The sequence below is a fragment of the Equus asinus genome, chromosome 8 (assembly GCF_041296235.1).
Source record: "Equus asinus isolate D_3611 breed Donkey chromosome 8, EquAss-T2T_v2, whole genome shotgun sequence".
Lineage (NCBI taxonomy): Eukaryota > Metazoa > Chordata > Mammalia > Perissodactyla > Equidae > Equus > Equus asinus.
In genome coordinates, this window is record NC_091797.1 from 20,717,163 (window position 1) to 20,735,032 (window position 17,870).

The 17,870-nt window shown below is 38.9% G+C and overlaps 1 protein-coding gene across 8 annotated transcripts in view; it reads left to right on the forward strand.

The window, feature by feature from the left end:
- Positions 1–17,870, forward strand: part of SUPT3H (SPT3 homolog, SAGA and STAGA complex component) — a 467,896-nt gene that overhangs the window by 396,522 nt on the left and 53,504 nt on the right. The window lies entirely within an intron of this gene.

The window sequence follows — 17,870 nt, forward strand, 5'->3', positions numbered from 1 at the left end:
CTTAAATTATAAGTTTCCAATTTGAGAATCCAGGAAGGACCCTTACCCAAAAAGGTTCCTACTCCTGCTTTCGCTGTTTCCTAAACATCTACTGGGGGGGAGAGTCATTGTCCTCTCTTAAAATATATTTTGTACACATTTGAAAATTTAATGTTTCAAACCTCTAGGTGAGAGGACCCACAATTCAACAAAACTATTTGATGGTGATGCTTTAAGTTGGTGAGTAGTATGATCTTTGATCCATTCTCTTAGTCCATTTCAGCAAAATCTTACTAAGTTATTTAAGACAAATTAGAATTTATACTATTTCCAAAAATCTCCTAAGAATTTAATTTGAAATCTCTATTCCCAGGTTATTCCAGCATCCGATAGTTATACACTTTTCTTCCAACCTAAATTGAAAATTTTTCTTTATTTCTCCTCAGTGTAAAGAAAACTACTGTAATGTTATATGAACACTCTCTGGGGTCCTTCCTAATTTTGGTAGCAGTATTTCTCTCCTGTTTGCTTGGGAGATTTTGTCACTGTCTCCACTTTAATCTCAAGACAGCTTCTGAGTGGCCGTACTTCTTTTAGAGGTCAGGGTCTAGAGAAAGAATCCTCTTCAGACTTGGACAGATCTGGACTCAGGAGTTCCTGGTGATGCAGAGCGTGGTAGGAGGAGTCCAGATCCCATCTCTTTCTCACTCCCTTAACGTTCTCTGAACTGTATTCTCCTTTTGAATCAAGCCCTAAACTTTGACCCACTTCTTCCAGGATACTTTGTATTTCCTGGTCTGATCCAAACCTGATGAGGACCTATCCTCAGGTGGACCAGGGGACCATGTTTTAATCATCTTGGTATCTCCCTCAACAAAATATAATGCTTTTTGCTTATTTGGAGCTCAACATAAAAGGTAGTTGAATGGATAGACAGATGGACAGAATGATGGTCTGAAGTGAGAACAGCCTTCCAATGGACAAAGTCCAATTTTAAACTCCCTGATCAGTTTTAGGCCTCTGAATTTGGTACGCCCTATATAAATGGCTACTCCACTACCTAAGATTAAACAGTTTATAGATAACCACAAGGCAGCAAAAGGAATGATGTGGTTGCTTCGTTGTTGCTATCCAGCATTAATTATTGATCTCTCTGGAATCTAAGGAAAAATAATACCCAAGTCACCTCATGAGTAATATCTGTTCTAAAATGAATATGTTCTGTGGGTAGTTATGCACCAAGCATGTTGAAGCATCCTTAGCATACTGGGAGAAGTAGGAAGCGCAGCTCCTGGCATCATGCTGGAACCATAATTGGATCTAACATAGACCCGTTTCACTGACTGACCTTTGCACGCAGCACCCTGGTCAGCACTGAGGAGGAAAGCTCCACACACTCAACCAATAAGGAGGAACTTTGCTCTCAATTGTAAGGCCCCAAGGCCTATCTTTTAAGGTCACTCTTCAATCATTTTGCAGAGTGGTATTTAGAAATTAGATAATATATAAAACATCCAATCCTCGCGGTTGTTATTTTATCACAGAAACCAATCTTGTTTACATAATTGCTCTTGATGGCAAGGGTTTTTTGTTTTTTGTTTTTTTTTATTAATGTTATGATAGATTACAACCTTGTGAGATTTCAGTTGTACGTTATTGTTAGTCATGTTGTGGGTACACCACTTCCCCCTTTGTGCCCTCCCCCCACCCCCCCTTTTCCCTGGTAACCACCGACGGCAAGGGTTTTTTTAATATCCAGGAGAGCAGTGTCCAACTACTGGGCTCTGGAAGTAGCCTCGTTATAGAAGATTATTCTTTGTAATGGTACTTGATGAAGTCAGATTGTACGTCTGTGGCTATTAAATGAGCTATTAAACTGAAAACACTTTATGAGAACTAAAGGTGATAGCTAATAAACAGTGGTTATGAAATTGACAACAATTGTAAATGTGAAGCTGTACTACACTGTGGTAGAGGAGCACTGAATCATCACTCTCCATTCAGGAAGATCTTGTCTGAAAAATTTTAGACACCAGAAATAAAACTTAGAAAACAAGATTTGAAGAACCCAAAATAACAGAATTATTTGGATATTACAGCATGTCTATTTGTTAGATGATTATGTATTCTCATAGACACAACCTAATTTTTCTGATAAACGTACTTTTGTTAGTGAGATGCTCCTATACAGTTTCGGCTACATTTTTATGATACATTTTTATGCATGACCATCAATTAGGAAAAGAGTCTAGACACCTTGTTGTCAAATTTGGAAAAACTGTTTTCTTCTTGGATAACAACCTCATATGCTGCCATGAAATATGTCAGGTTCCCACGGAGACTGTAGTTGTCTGCATTCTTAGTGAGGAGCTTTTCTCTAGCCCCATTAAGAAATAAATTCCCAACATACAATAATTTGTCCTATATGGATAAATAAAATCACTGGACAGCTGCAACTTGAAGTTGGCACTTCACATGTTTCCTCGCTGTAAGAGAACTCATCTTTCTTTTTATGCCAAAGAAAAGCAAACATCCACAGGGATGCTGCAGAGCTGCCTTCCTGGGGAAGAACAGAAGAATTCTCAGGATTGTAACAAAGGAAAAATAATGCAAAGGAATGTCTCCTGATGTACACTGTCAGGTGGAAGGATGATAATTCTGATCCATAGGCAGGTAGAGATGAGACTTGGGAAGGAAGAGAGAAGAAATCACCTCTCCCATGTATAATCAGGAAACCCAATTCCCTCAAACCTGTATCTTTTTCTGGGAGGGTATGTTTGGTTGGCCCCTTCTCACTGGCCAGGGAAATCAGGACCTCTGATGGGCAAGGAAGAATAAAGGCCATGAGTAATTGACATATTTTGTTAGGAAGAAGTCATGTTCCAATCACTCAATCAGCAGTAGTTTTCAATTCCTGATAGGTAGGTAGTGCCATGTTAGACACTGGAGAAGACAGGAAGGGAAAAGTGAACCTCTGCTGAGTTCCATCTCCTAGCACAACAACTGGCACGCCGAGAGCCAGTATTCATTTCCTTCTCTGTTAACTACCAGCACCAACACCTGGGAACAGAAAGGGAGCTTGAAGTTTAATTGTGGGGAGGGCAACAGTCACTCACTCTGTAGACACATGTTCAACTTTATTTCATTGATTGCAGGTGCTTTAGGAATTGAGCGGCAAAGGGGAACACCACAGCTGGAGTAATGGAGAATCTCTACCAGTGATTTTTGTGGGGTAGCAGTACTCTCCTAGACCCAGGTGGGAAGGACTCCTGCCACAGGCCCCACACTGTGTGGGGTACTGCCTGTCACAAACACTGCTTAGGCCCCACTTCTCCACGCTGAGCTCTTAATCAAAAGGCAAGCACTGATGAACGGGTAAAGAAACTGTAGTGTACACATACGGTGGACTTTTATTCGAGCATATAAAGGACTGAAGTTCTGATATGTGCTACAACATGGATGAACCTGGAAAACATTATGCGAAGCGAAATAGGCCAAAGACAAAAGGACAAATATTGTATGGTTTCGCTTATGTGAAATATCTAGAATAGACAAATTCATAGAGACAGAAAGTAGATTAGAAGTTTCCAGAGATGGAAGAGAGGAGGAATTATTGCTTAATGGGTACAGAGTTTTTGTTTGGAGTGATGAAAAATTTTTGGAAATAGATAGTGGTGATAGTTGCACAATATTTTTTTTTTTTAAAGATTTTATTATTTCCTTTTTCTCTCCAAAGCCCCCCGGTACATAGTTGTATAGTCTTCGTTGTGGATTCTTCTAGTTGTGGTATGTGGGACGCCGCCTCAGCGTGGCCTGATGAGCAGTGCCATGTCTGTGCCCAGGACCCGAACCAATGAAACACTGGGCCGCCTGCAGCGGAGCGCGCGAAATCAACCACTCGGCCACGGGGCCAGCCCCTGATAGTTGCACGATATTGTGAATGTAATTAATACCACTGAATTGTATACTTAAAAATGGTTAAAATGACAAATTTTATGTGATATATATTTTACACTCCTCCCACCCCCAAAATGGCAACTGCTGCCAAATGCCATGAAGGTCTGCATGGTGCTGCCACCTGAGTCTTAGGTGGACATTGCTTAAAGAGGAGTGAGGGGAGGATTTGAGCTACACAAGATGTTGAATAAGAGAAAAGGCACATTAACTCATCAAATCTTTCTCTTCATGTTCTAACTCAAAGTTCCAAATATACTCACAAATTAACACAGTATCCACAACAGTTGCACATGGTTGCTAAAAAAGAGTAATGACTCACATTATTCTTAAATTTGTATATATGTAGGTCTGGATGTAAAGTGCATGTAGCATAATATTCATTTTTTATATTGGCAACTAGATGGGCATTAAACATTAGAATTGCAAATGCATCTATTTTTTAATAAAAATATTTAATAATTCCATTAAATTTTCAAAAAATTAAAATAAATTTTAGCTTTATTTAAATAATTTAAAAGCATCTCAGGGGCAAGACCATCATAATGGCGTTAACACAGCTGGCAAAAGAAAAAGGTATACATGCCAGAATTTTGGAAAAAAATTCCAGTTTTTGTGCTTTGAGCAATGCATAGTCTTTTGAATTTGTTACTACAAGTTGTGGTCACAGCTCTGCCACTGATGATGACATTGTTTGGAACAATTTAAAGATTACTTATGATATTTTCTGGATCTGCCCAAAGAAAGAGCATCTTGATGAAAGAGATATCAAATTTGACCTTGCAAACACTGACAAACACATGATGGGAATGCTGACTAAAAACAGTTAAAGCAATTAGATTTAATTTTGAGAAGATACAAGATGCACTAAAAGGAGTTAGAACAACAGAAATTTCTCAAATAAAGAATAAACCAAGGTCTTTGGAGGAAAATGAAATCAATTCTAAATTGTGCTATCCAAAGTTTCTTGAGGTGAACTATTGCTTGTTATGAATAGCGTCAGCAAAAGCTTGCCAAAAAAAGTATATCTAAGTTTGGCTATTTCACTTATAAAAGAAGTTAACTTTTTTTTTAACTTAAGAGAGAATAGTTTTTCTAAATCAAAGGAAAATTTGAACAAGGAAATGAAAACATTTGCCTAATTATGAAGATGTTTCACAAACAAATAATCTTGAAACTACTTTCTATAGAGGATATTTTCTGATCATTGTAGATCAAGGTGTATTATTCTAAGAAAACCACTGATGAATCGCTTATCATTTTATTTGTTTTGTTATTTCTGGAAAACTTACTTAAATTCTATGGGATGAGTGAAAGGATATGCGTTGTTTGAAAAAGTTTCGATTTTGCTATTTAATTTTAATTTAGAAAATGAGAACAGTATTTATTAATTTTGAAATATAAACTAAAAGAAGTAAACAGTTCTCTCCGGCTGCAGTGGAGCAACTTGAGGAGAAGCTATCAGACTGGGAAGGGAGGAGTGGCTGAAAGGAGAGAAGCTAATGCGAGAGGGTGGGGCGCAGGGGAGGTGGGGCTTCAGTGAGGCCTGGTCAGGCCCAGGCTTCAGGGTCTGGGGATGGGGGATGAGAGGCTCTCCAGACAGGCAGAGAGATGAGCATAATCATAGGCAGGCAGAGGATAGTGAGGGAGCAGGCCCAACTGGAGCAAAGCAGATGAGCGCAGGAGTGGCGGGGCGTGTGGGCTGCACCAGAAATCCCAGCGGCAGTTTTCTTCTTCCTGTCGAACACTTTAAGCCCTTTGGTATGTACTGCCCAGATGCTTTCAAAAAGGGCTGTGCCAGTTTACTCTCCCACCAGCAACTTGTAAGAGTTCAAATTCCACTGTATGCGTGCTGGTATTATTCTAAGTTTTAAACTTCATTAAAAGTTTAATAATTTGATAGTCTGCCAGCATTTCTGAAATGTACCATTGCAATAAAACTAAAACCATCCCTGTTTTAAAGTGTTTCTTGGGGACTCACAGTGCTCTCTGCCTTTGGTATGGTGGGAAGAGCTCTGGGCCCAGTGTCAGAGCCCTTGCCCCCAGTGGTTAGGATGAGTCCACGAGCCTCTCTCCGTCTGTAATGTGAGTCGTAATGTATGTCCTGCTTAGTCCCAAAGTAATTAAGAAGCTCAGAGGAGGTGGTAAAAGTGAACATCCATAATAGCAAAATTCTAGATAAATGTAAAGCTGAGGATAATTGGTATATAGTATATTAGTGTAGCATATGCTAAGACTTAACCTGAATGCCTGCTTCATAGGATTGTGTGAGACTTAAATACAGATGTATCACTTTTGACTCTAATTTTTAAAAATCGAAATTTGAGGTGACAGGGTGAACTAAGTAGGCAATCTTAAAGTTCATATAGAAAATAAAATATATAAGAATAGCCAGGAAAATTCTCAGTATATAGCAGTATAATCAGGGGAGGGAGTATTAATTAGCCAGGCCAAATATTAAAACATATTACAAAGCTATAGTAATTCAAAGTTTGATGTTGGTATATAAATAAATTAATTGAGCAGCCTCGAAAGACCAGAAACATACTCACATGTGGATGGTGAATTTAACATAGGATAAAGATAAAAAAAAATCTCCAAAATATATTGGTAACCAAAACAAAAGAAAAACTCAGATATAGAGCAACAGAAAGGTACATTGTGTTATTATCTATATTAAGAGGAGTAATTGAGGAGAATATCTGTATATACATAAATATATATATGCTAGTGTATGCATAGAATTATCTGGAAGGACTCGTATGAAACTGGCAAAAGTGGTTGTCGGTGAATGAGTTCAGAGATGACAGGAAGGCCTACTGTTATTATGCTTTGCTATAGTTTGTGGAGTTTTTAAACCAATTTCAAGTTTTACCTCTTTTTAAATAGTTTAAAGAAAATATTAGCTCAGAGTAAGGCAGAGCCAGTGGGAAGTTCTACAAACCAAACATCTCGGTGATTTTTTTAGCTTTCCCTCGGGTATGTTAGTGTCCTGGTATCTAAAATACCAGTTGTATAAACCTACCTTTCTGCAGTTCTTTGCATATCGTGGGCACAGCATTGGCTCATAGTAAAGACTTTCTGGAGTGTGAAGGTAACTTTCCTGTACTACGGAATGGGTCTAATTTAGGAAGCAGGATTGCATAGTTGGCAGTCTTCGTAAATACCTTCTCCATAGTACCAGTGTGAAATATCAAACTTTTGGCAGCCAGGCAAGTTCCATGAATTCATGTGTAGTGTTTCTTTTCTGTTTAGAATTGAGATCCAATGCCCAGTGCCTAGCTTTTGAAAATTATCTTTCTGAAAATCTTGCTACATTTTTGCCCTGGTTGACGTGAAGCCCTTTGGGCACATGGAGAGTCATTAAATTTCTTCCTTTGGAAAGTCACTGCAGGAGATTTCAGCAGAGATGTGTTTCTTGCTGCTGTTCAAATTCTGCTTGTTGGTTTGGTCCTCCACAGTGCTCACTGCACCACAGGCAGAGCCACTGCATCAAAAAGTAAACTAAGCAAGTTTTATCTTTAACACTGGAAAACATGTAGATAAACATATATTACCAATAATTTTATCAAATCAGGAATTTTTGTAAGCCTGTTGAAGTCAGCATCTCGCAAAACAGACAGCCATGTTGCAAATATGATCATCTTGAAAAATATCGCCTCCCCAAAAAATAATATCTATAACAACCACATATAAACCGGAATATAATGATTTAACTGCTGGCCTTTTGGCTAACTGTGATCATTAATAATAGTATAGTCTGCAATAACTGGTGGAGTGATGGTAGTTTATGAATTACAAGAGAATCACAGTAAGCTGTTGCATGCTCTCAAGGTTGGCAGCAGTATTCATTATCTCTTGTATTGTATCTATTATATCTGTAACAAATAACTCCAGTAGTGTCTTAAAGCAACAGTAATCATTTATTATCTCGTGATCTCTGTGGGCCTGGAATTTGGGAGCAGCATTTTGGGCAGTTCTGGCTTGTAGTTTCCCATGAAGTTGCAGCCAGATGTCAGCCAGGTGTTCACTGAGACTGGCCGATCCACTTCCAAGATGGTTCATTTACGTGGATAACAGATTAGTGGTGGCCGTTGGCTGGGGACCTCAGTTCTCCATGAGACTGCTTAAGTGTTCTCATTGCATGGCAGCCAGCTTACTCCAGGGCAAGCAATCCCAGAAAGCAAGGTGGGAACCATAGTGCCTTCTGCGACCTAGCCCCAAAGATCGCATATGTTTATTTGACCAACCCTAATTCAATGTGGGAGGGGAACCACACAAGGGCATGAGTACCAGGAGGCAAGAATTATTGAGGACTGTCTTGGAAGCTGGCTACAGAGCAGCTCAAGCAGGATATAGTCTTTAGGAAAAGAGCAATTTGGGCTCACTAAAAAAACACAATGTAAAGTCAGGAGCTTCGTCTCTTCTCCGTAAGTACAAATGCTGAAGATTAGGCTATATTATATCCAATAACTGGTGATTTTAAAGGAGGAAATTTCTATTGAATAAAGGACCACAGCCAAGAACTGTTGAAAGTAGTTCAGTTTTTTTCCCCCCAGTAAATCTTAAGTGAACATTTTTCTAATGTTAGATTTCTGTAGGATGACTAATGGACTGTAGGGTAATTCAGCCATTGTTTTTAAAATCCGTTTTGGCAAATAAACCTGAGATTCTGCTGAAAGAGTTGAGGTTAACTCCTACTCTTTCAAAAAGTACTAAGCGGCCTGTGTGTGTCCTCTCTGTAAAGAGAAAGCCTCCATTCTCGACGTCTAGCCCAAACCTCACACTAACTATCTGCCTGGCTTTCAGTTTATCCTCTTTAGTACGACCTTGGGCTGAGTCAACACAACTGGGATTTGGAATCTTGACTCCAGAAAGTCTGCATTTTTTAAACCTCAGGCTCAGCCATTCTCTGATTTTAAAATTAATAGCATAACATTTTAAGTTGTATACTCAAAGGTAGATTTAGCATTAAATGAGATAATGTGCATAAGATGCTTTAGCACACTGCCCTAACGAGAATCAGGATTCAATAAATCACATCGTACCACGTCATCATTATCACTATCATGCAGTTGACCTTGACCTTCTCTCCAGCTGTGCTATCCACTGATTTTGAGGTATCCTGAGTTTTCTAACTTTCCCATGTTTCTACCCTAGAGGAATTTTATACATGTAAGTGAAAGAATATATGAAAATTACTTAGGGAAAAGCAAAATAGGAAAGAGATGCTTTTAAAAGGCAACTAGAGTAAGACCTAGAACAGGTTCAGTGTCTTCAGTGAACCAGCTTTTTTGTGAGCCTTAGATTCCTCACTTTCACAGTTAGCGTTTAAGACTAGACCTTTAAGATCCTTTCCATCACTAATCATCTTTGTTGATTTTGTGTTGGATCTCACAACATCCCTTTGGAGTAAGTGTTATCTTTGGGCAAGTTACTTAACCTCTCTGTGACTCAGTTCCCTAAGGTAGAAAATGTGACTAATAATAGTGCCTTCTCATGGGCTTGTGAAGGATTAAATGAGTTAAAATATGTAAAATGCATAAAGCCTGGAATATAGTAAGCACTCTGTAAGTGTTAGCGATGATGATGATTATGGTGATGATTTTGCAGATGAGGTTTATGAGAGAGATTCATGAAAGTTAATTATGAGAGTTAATCATTTTTCCTGAGGACACATAGTCGTAGAGCTGCAACTTGAATTCAGGTCTTCTATTAAACCACATTATTTGCACATATATCTTTCAAACCTTGTTAAATATCTATTTTTGAAATATATCACTGAGTTTCACAGCATCTAAACAGCTAGACCCCCAGTCATGCTCTGCCAAGGTTGTTTTACAGAAAAAGGTGAGGAATAAGAAGATGGGATGTTTGTCCCAGGATTCTGAATGTCCATGGGACGTATGGCAATGCCTCCTTCAAAGCTAAGAAGTCCCGCCAGGGCATCACCACCTGGGAAGGTGGGAAGGAATTCTTCTTAGTTCCTAGGGACTCTTTGTGACGTCTCAGTTCTGCTGACACTGCCTGTAAAGTAATCACTCATTTTACCTGACCTTAGCTGTGTCTCCGCGTTTCCTAGTTGTTTGGATAAAGAGAATGAAGTTCATTTTACACTCTACAGCCTATTAAAGCAGTAAATAAGGGTTTGGTCTTAAAATAAATTCTTGGTTCTGCAGTTTTTCCATCAGTGGTCATCCTGCTTTGGGTGAATGCACAAAAAGTAAAATCTCATTGTCCTCAATGCAGTTAATGCATCGGGATGGACCATGGCCCCAGATAAAGCAAATGTCGTTTTAGCCGTTTTAAAAGATGGGTGAAACTAGAAAGTAATTTGATTAGTCTTACTGCTCTTATTGTTTGTTTTCAAGTATAAACAAAGCATTGTTTCTCAGAGGCTGCCTTTTTCACAACAAAATACCTTTGAAGATCTCCACAATTCCAAACAGTACTGCCTTTACTCAAAATATTTTTGAAATTACTCTTTTAATTATCTTCAGAGCTCACAACACATTCTTTTGAAAAGACTCAGTGATGACAAATCAATTACATTATTTTATTACCACACCATATAGTTGTAGATTCACACTGCTACTGACACAAATAGAAAAAAATGTGGAATAGTCTTGTGGCTCAATTCAGTGGCTGTGTATAGGAAAACTAATTTGATGCAGAAAACTAAAGAAACATTTAAGAAAAATTTTTAAGTATTGCCTGGTAGTAATAGATTATTACCATGTCTGCATGTCATTGGTACATTTCCATTGTATCAACTTCATTAAGAGTGTTTATCTTCATACACTCTAAGTTTACTTAGTGGAAAAGTTAAATAAAAAGTTCTATGAGAACTTTTTTTTAACAGAATAATGTTCAATTATTATATTCAATTTTTATATTTTATATTATTTTTAAATGTTATAAAAATGTATTATTTTATTTCCCTATAAAACACGCAAGCTTATTAGCCTGGTTTTCTTGGTCTATTTATGAGAAAGTTTTATCAAAATGGATATTTTAAATGTTATAAAGATGTAATACTGTACTAAATTAGACTATAAATGATTAATTTGGAAAACAAATAAATTTTTATTATTTTTCTAGAATGCCTTTATATACAGGTGTCAGGGTGGAAGATATTTCCTCTGCCTGCTCTGGGTTCTTCTGGCCAGAAAATGAATTAAATTCACATGAGACAGAATAACAGGAGAAAATTAAACAAGGCTTTATAACAGGTATACATGGGAGAGGGTCAGGCAACCTGAGCAACTCTCCAAAATGGCCAAAGCCACCACCTTAAATATGATCTTCAGCTAAAGACAAAGGAGGATGTTGGGGGTGGGGGGAGTCAGTTAGGGGAGATTACCAGACAAGTACAGTAAACAAGGGTCAGGTTATTATGCAAATTTAAGTCCTTGCCTTCCACATTGATAAGAGTTTCTAGAGATAAGGTCATCCCCACTTCCTGGTATAGAGAGGGAGACACCTTTACAGATGGAGATTTCCTTTACAATGTAAATGTCTCTTAACAAAGTGTAAGTAAATTCTACTTTTCAGGGTTTCTTTCCTGTCTGCAGTTTTTAAAAGTAACCGGCCCAAAATATTCCTCATGCCAAAGAGACATACCTTGGGGTGGCCAATTCCAGTCCCCCACACAGGAAGCTATCAGGAAGTGAGATGTCTTCTATGTACATATATGCTATCTTTGGGCACACAGGCCTCTGTTCTACATGAATAATTGAGTCAACCTCTGTTCAAATTTATGTTGGTTTTTGTGTTTGTACTTCTCCTTTTGCATACTTATACACATTTTTTATTTGTTCAGAAGATTTCTCTTTAGTTTTTATCCTGTATGGGTAAATTGATTTTGATAAAACTAAGAGGAAAAAGAAAAGTACAGAGTCAGAAAAATGGAGCTGAATTCTGGAAAGACATTTCAGTAGAAGGAAAGAAACTAGATTTTTGGCTGCTAACACTTGGCTCAAGGGGTTTGATTTAATGAAGCTGCGTGGTGTGGTGAAAAGAGCAGAAGTCAAGAGGTTTGGGCTTAGAAACCACTAATCTCTGAAGGACCTCAGACAAATCACTTGACCTCTGTGAGCTCTTGTTTCTTCATCTGTAATTTGAGAGTTTTGAGGGACATGGTTGCTAAAACCCCTTCCAGCTATAACATTTCGTCATTCTAATTCTGAATGTACTGATTCAGATCTTCTTTTCCTGCTGTGTCATTTGCATGCAGACTCCCTAAATATCCACAAACGTTTAACTTCCAGATTCTGTATTAGTCAGCTCAAGCTGCCATAACAGAATACTATAGCCTGGATGGCTTCAACAGCAGACCCTCATTTTCTCACAGTTCTGGAGACAGGGAAATCCAAAATCAAAGCACTGGCCAATTTGATTCCTAGTGAGAACTCTCTCCCCGGCTTCTCAAATGGCCACTTTCATGCTCTCTCCTCACGTGGTCTTTCTTCAGGGGGAGAACATGGAGAAAGACATTTCTCTCTTCCTCTTATAAAGCCACCCATCCTATCAGATTAGGACCCCATCCTTATGACCTCATTTAACCTTAGTTACCTCCTAAAAGCTCTATCCCCAAACACAGTCACCCTGGGCACTAGGGCTTCGACATAGAAATTTAAGGGGACACAATTTAATCCATAGCACTTCCCCTAGATGTTTCACTCTGGACCCTCTCCCCATTCCCACTGGTTTGTACTCACTGTCCTCCTTTTTAGGTTAAAAAGAAAAAACCTGAAAGTTCATGAGCTTCCAAAATCAATCAGAGAAATCATAAGTATACTGTTAACAAATGTGTAAAAGCAATAAATGTGAAAATGTCATTTTGATGAGACTTTTCCCCAACGTTTTATTATGGAAACCTTGTAACATAAAACACAGCTTACAGAAGAGTTGATAAAAGTTTACAGTGAATACTCATATACCCACCACTTGTATCCACAGTTAATATTTTACTCTTCTTGTTTTGTCACAAATCTCTCCATCTTCCATTCATTCCATCAACCATCGTTTTTTTCTTTTGATGCATTTTAAAGTAAGTTGTAGACATTAGTATTTAGCATGCATATTACCAACTAAAGTAAATTTATTTTCTTTTAAAATAAAATTTTCATACAATGAAATGCACCAATCTTAAGTATTCCATTCTGATGAAAGTTTTTTAGATCACCATTGTAAATCTTGCTGTATTCTATATACATGATAATTGAAAGAGTTCTGTTGTGAGAAAAGGGACACTGTTCCATTAGTAGAAGCTATTTATAACTTAGGCTAGTTGTTAAAGGCACCGTTATTTTAATCACTGAAAAAGACAGCTGGGAAGTGGAAAAATGAAGAGAAATGTCCAAATTCCTAAAAAAGAAAACACAAAGGCAAATTTGACAGGTGATTAAGAGAAGATGGGTTATAGGCATTTGAGTACTTTGTGCATATATATATATATATACATAATTTGCTTTCTACTTTTGCTTTGCTTTGTAAATGTGAGGGCAGAGACATGGAAAAAAGATGTTGTTTTTCTTCTCTACTCTCATCCCTAGAAATTCTTTCTCAGCTAACAGAGAGAATCTCACATGGCTCCTGATACACAGTTGTTACCTTGTTAAAGACTGATAGATGAGTGAGTGAGTAAATGAGTGAAAAATATGAACGGTTATCATTAGCATCCAGAGGGTCCTTTCTAGAGACTCCTTAACTCGTGGTCGTGACATAATTATGACATATCCTCTAATGGATCGTGCACTGCACTCTCCAAAAGTGTTAGAGCAAGGGATTCCAGGCAGGTTAGAAAAGGGCTTTCTCGTTCCTAGGTATGCATGTGTGGTTTAGATTTCTTTGCATTTATATATATAATACAACATGGTTATGTAATATAGCTTTATATTATGTATATATTTGCATTTATATATACAGGCACACTGACGTTGTCTGAGCATGTTAGGAGTATTTGTCAACCTGCCTCTTTTGCTAGTCCCTGAATTAGTTACAGATTTCTCAAAACAGTTGTAATTTAAAGTCTCTCTAAATCCACCGGGGTCTTAGTTGCTCCTAGTGGTCTATGTCTCAGCTCTTTGTTCACTGCTCAGAGTTTGCCACTGTCCTAATGAGTCATCCCAGCATTTAGCAGCATCCGTGGCTGTTTTTCTCCAAAGTCACTTGAAATGAACTGAGCACTGGAAGGAGCTGTTTGTGCAGGTGACAGTAAAAGGCGGTTTTTTTGGTATTGCCAAAGTCCTTGGGGTGTGATATGCTATTTGTCTTTCCAAGCAGGCACTCTTGAAGGAAAAAAAAAAAAGACAAACCAACATATTCTCATTGTTGAGAATTGCTTACTTTTGATGTTTGGACAAGAGCTGGCACTGCTAGGGACGGTCTGCCTTTTTAAGCACTGCTCACGCCATCCACAAGGACACCTAGTCTCATCAGCACTCCCATCCTACTGTGGCTGGGCTCACACCGTGCCAATAGGTAATAGAAACATCAGTGAGATTTGGCCCTTTTATTCAGAGCAATCCAGAATGACAGAGAGGCGCTGCCATCTGAGGCAGTGTAGGTTCCAAGGAAGTCAGCATCACAGAGGCTCAGCCTGGAGGGTCAAGGATCGCAGCACTCTCTCTGCAGTTGTGGGCCTCAGCCAAGAAGTAGCATTGAGAATCTCTGACTAGGTGACAAGGAATCCATCCTATTGGGCAAACAGGAAATGCAGGAAGGCATTGCTGTGGTGAATTACAAGAACTCAGGCAGCTCTGAGGAGCTCCAAAGAAGGGATAGAGACAGGAGTCAGTAGGTACGGGAACACCCGTGGGCAGAAATGGCCCCTGAAATAATCACAGCCGCTGAGCCAAGCCCGTGGAATGACAGAGAGGACAGGGCAGGGCCTAGCAGAGAAAGCCACCTGCTCACAGATGATTTGCTTGTCACCCTGCAAGCCAGAAGCATTGTGAGATGCAGCCTCATCTAGACAAGCAGGTGGTGACATCATCCTTAAAAGGCTGAAATGGATGGTTCCATGCTTAGAGTTTTTTCTTTAGAAAGCATAATTATTGGGGCAAGAAAAACTGTTTTGAACTTGGTTTTTAAATTTTACTTTACATTTTCCTGGGGTTTAGTTATATTTGCTTCCAGCACGGTCCAAATACCTACTTCAAAGCAAACATTCTAACAAGAACTTGTTAAAAGGAAGGGAAACCAGCTCCTGTGGCTTTTTGTACACTAGCTATGGCACTCACAGAACCACGTTTGTGAGTTGAGTGTAAATGAATCCGAAACCTACAAATTAGATTTCCCTTGAAATACACATGGGTTTAAAACCTTAACGGGAAAAGAACTTGGCAAATCAAATCTGACCATATTCAGTAAAACCTCACTAATTTGCACTAATGACCAGGAGACCCATTGAGAATTAGTGAATTTTTGTGAGTATGTTAGCATGAGAACAAATACCAAAACAGGGGTGAGGGGATGAGGGGGTATGGAGGGAGAGTGGGAGGGGGAAAATCAAAGTTCCAGCATCAAACAAACATACTTTCTGGTACAATGAAGAATGTACTTGAACGGTTACTGGAATGAAACTCAATAGCTTAATGAGTGCCTTGCTGTGGTGCGCCTGCCCGCTGGGGAGGCAGCCATGTCATACAGCCTGCCTAAGCCAGCAGCTCATGTGCACTTAGGTAAAGAGGTCTTTGCTTTATTGAAAGTTGGGGGGTTGTGGTTTTTGCAGGGGTGTGAACCAATGAGATTCTGCCATGTGTCATATGCGTTTGTTATGGCCTTGCATATGCAGGCTGTGATTGTAAACCAGCACTAGAGATGAGATTGCTTATTACCTCTTAAAAAAGATGGAGCAAGGGAGGTTGGAATTCTGACTAACTGAATCTTCCTTAGATGTTAGAGAATCATATTCATAGTAGAAGATACTTAATTTAGGTTGTTCTGAATTGAAGATTGACTATTTAGTAGCCCTTGATTGTGACATGAACTTCATTAATAATAAAAGTTTCATCTTCCTTTATAAGCAAGTATCAAAAAAGTTCTCTGAAGATTTAGTTATCTCTGGCCCGAATTGCAGTAATTATAATGACTGTTTTTAATGCATTTCATTTGAGAAATAGGATACTTTTTTTCCAATTGTTACTATTTTAACAATTGTAGTTAAAGTATAACGATATTTTCTTTCACTTTCCTCTCCATAATATCTGAGAATATATGTAGGGTTTGGATATTTTTTATAACTGAGGAGTATCTCTTAACTAAATGCGCTGATCCTCTAACTTAAGAACAGCCCCTGGTAATGATTTGTACTTATACTGACTTCAGTTGCTCCTTCCTACTTGCCGTCCTGCGAGCTGACATTTTGCCAGCTGAAGAATAATTTAGAACTTCCACTCACGCAGCCATTGAAGGCTGTGGGGAATAATAAATATGTGTAGCCAGAGCTTTCTCCAGGACATAAGTCGAGCAAATGGTTTCAGCTCTTGTGGTGTTGCTCCTGGACCAGAAAGGGAGTTGTCACCGCAGCTGGAACAGAAAAAGACTGAACCTCGTTTGACTTAGACTGGAGCCTTCCGCTTTCATCATTTTTAATCTTTTCTTTCTTACCAACTCCCCAATTAAACAATAAAATGCAATCCATGCAGACCTTTTGTGCCATCTCTCCTTCAAGTCACGGGGTGGAGAAGTAAGGAAATGTGAGGGGTTTGTTCATTAGCATCCCCGTAGAAACTATACCAGAACTATTTACTCTTCCCGAGCCCCAGTTTTGCCCCCATGACTGTCAGGCAGGCAGTCTGCTTGCTGTAAAGAAAAAAATCCAAGGCCAATGTAGGCTTTCTAAATTATTTTCTTCTTCATCTCAAAATTTCTGTAGTTTAATTCCTTTTCTCTCTTGGACCTGTTCTGAGGAAGTACTCGTTGCCTTGTGGAGCAGGATACCCGAACTCCCCTTTCTCACCGCAAGCACTCTCTGCTCTCTTCCTTCTCTCTGTATATGGACAGATTCAGGTCTCCCTCGTCTTGAGTCCTGTCCTGCACAGTTCCGTTTACTGTTGTGATTATTGCCGTTTTACAACAGAACCCCTTAGAAGGTTGGAGAACATTCTACTTCCTATGCATGATGGGCTCCAAGTCTTTACTCTAATGCCCTACGTGATCCTTGCCCCTGACAGCATCTCCTAACTCCTCTCCCACTCTTCACCCTCTTGCTCATTCTGCTGCAGCCACACTGGCCTCTCTCCTGTGTCTCAGATACTCCACTTAGGCTCTTACCTCAGGGCCTTTCCACTGGCTATTCTACCTAGATTCTCTTGTGTTCTATATCTGCGTGGCTTACTCCCTCTTTTCCTCTAGATCTCTCTGATCAAATGTTACCTTAGCTGACAGGCCTTCCCTGAACCCTTTCATGTAACAGTAACTCCATCCCCTCCTCAGGGTCCCCATTGACTTTTCCCAGCTTACCTTTTTCCCATAGCACTGGTCAGCTATACCGTGCTGTATGTTTAGTTGTGATTTGTTGTATATTTCTCCCACCATAATGTGTTGTGTGAGGGCATGGATTTTGCCTGTTTTGCTCACAGATGCATTCCCAGCACCTAGAAGAGTGGCTGGTGAGTAGTGGGTACTCGATAAATAATTAATGAATCATGGATAAAAGATACCGTATGGACACATAGAAATATTCTACAAGTATATACTGACCCTTTCTCTGGTTAACTTTGGTATTTTGTTTTCTGCTTTTAGTTAACGGTTTTTCAGTTTTTTTCTTCAAGGGAAGTTTTTAAAAGTTTTTAAACAGAGTGTTACTCTCTAGCTAAACCTTTCTCTTGCTTCGTAACAAACAGATATCATATCATACAGTCAAATCTTTGTTGAGACTCATTTCTTAATTTAGCTTAGAATTAAGATTTTCATAATAAGAGAGTAAG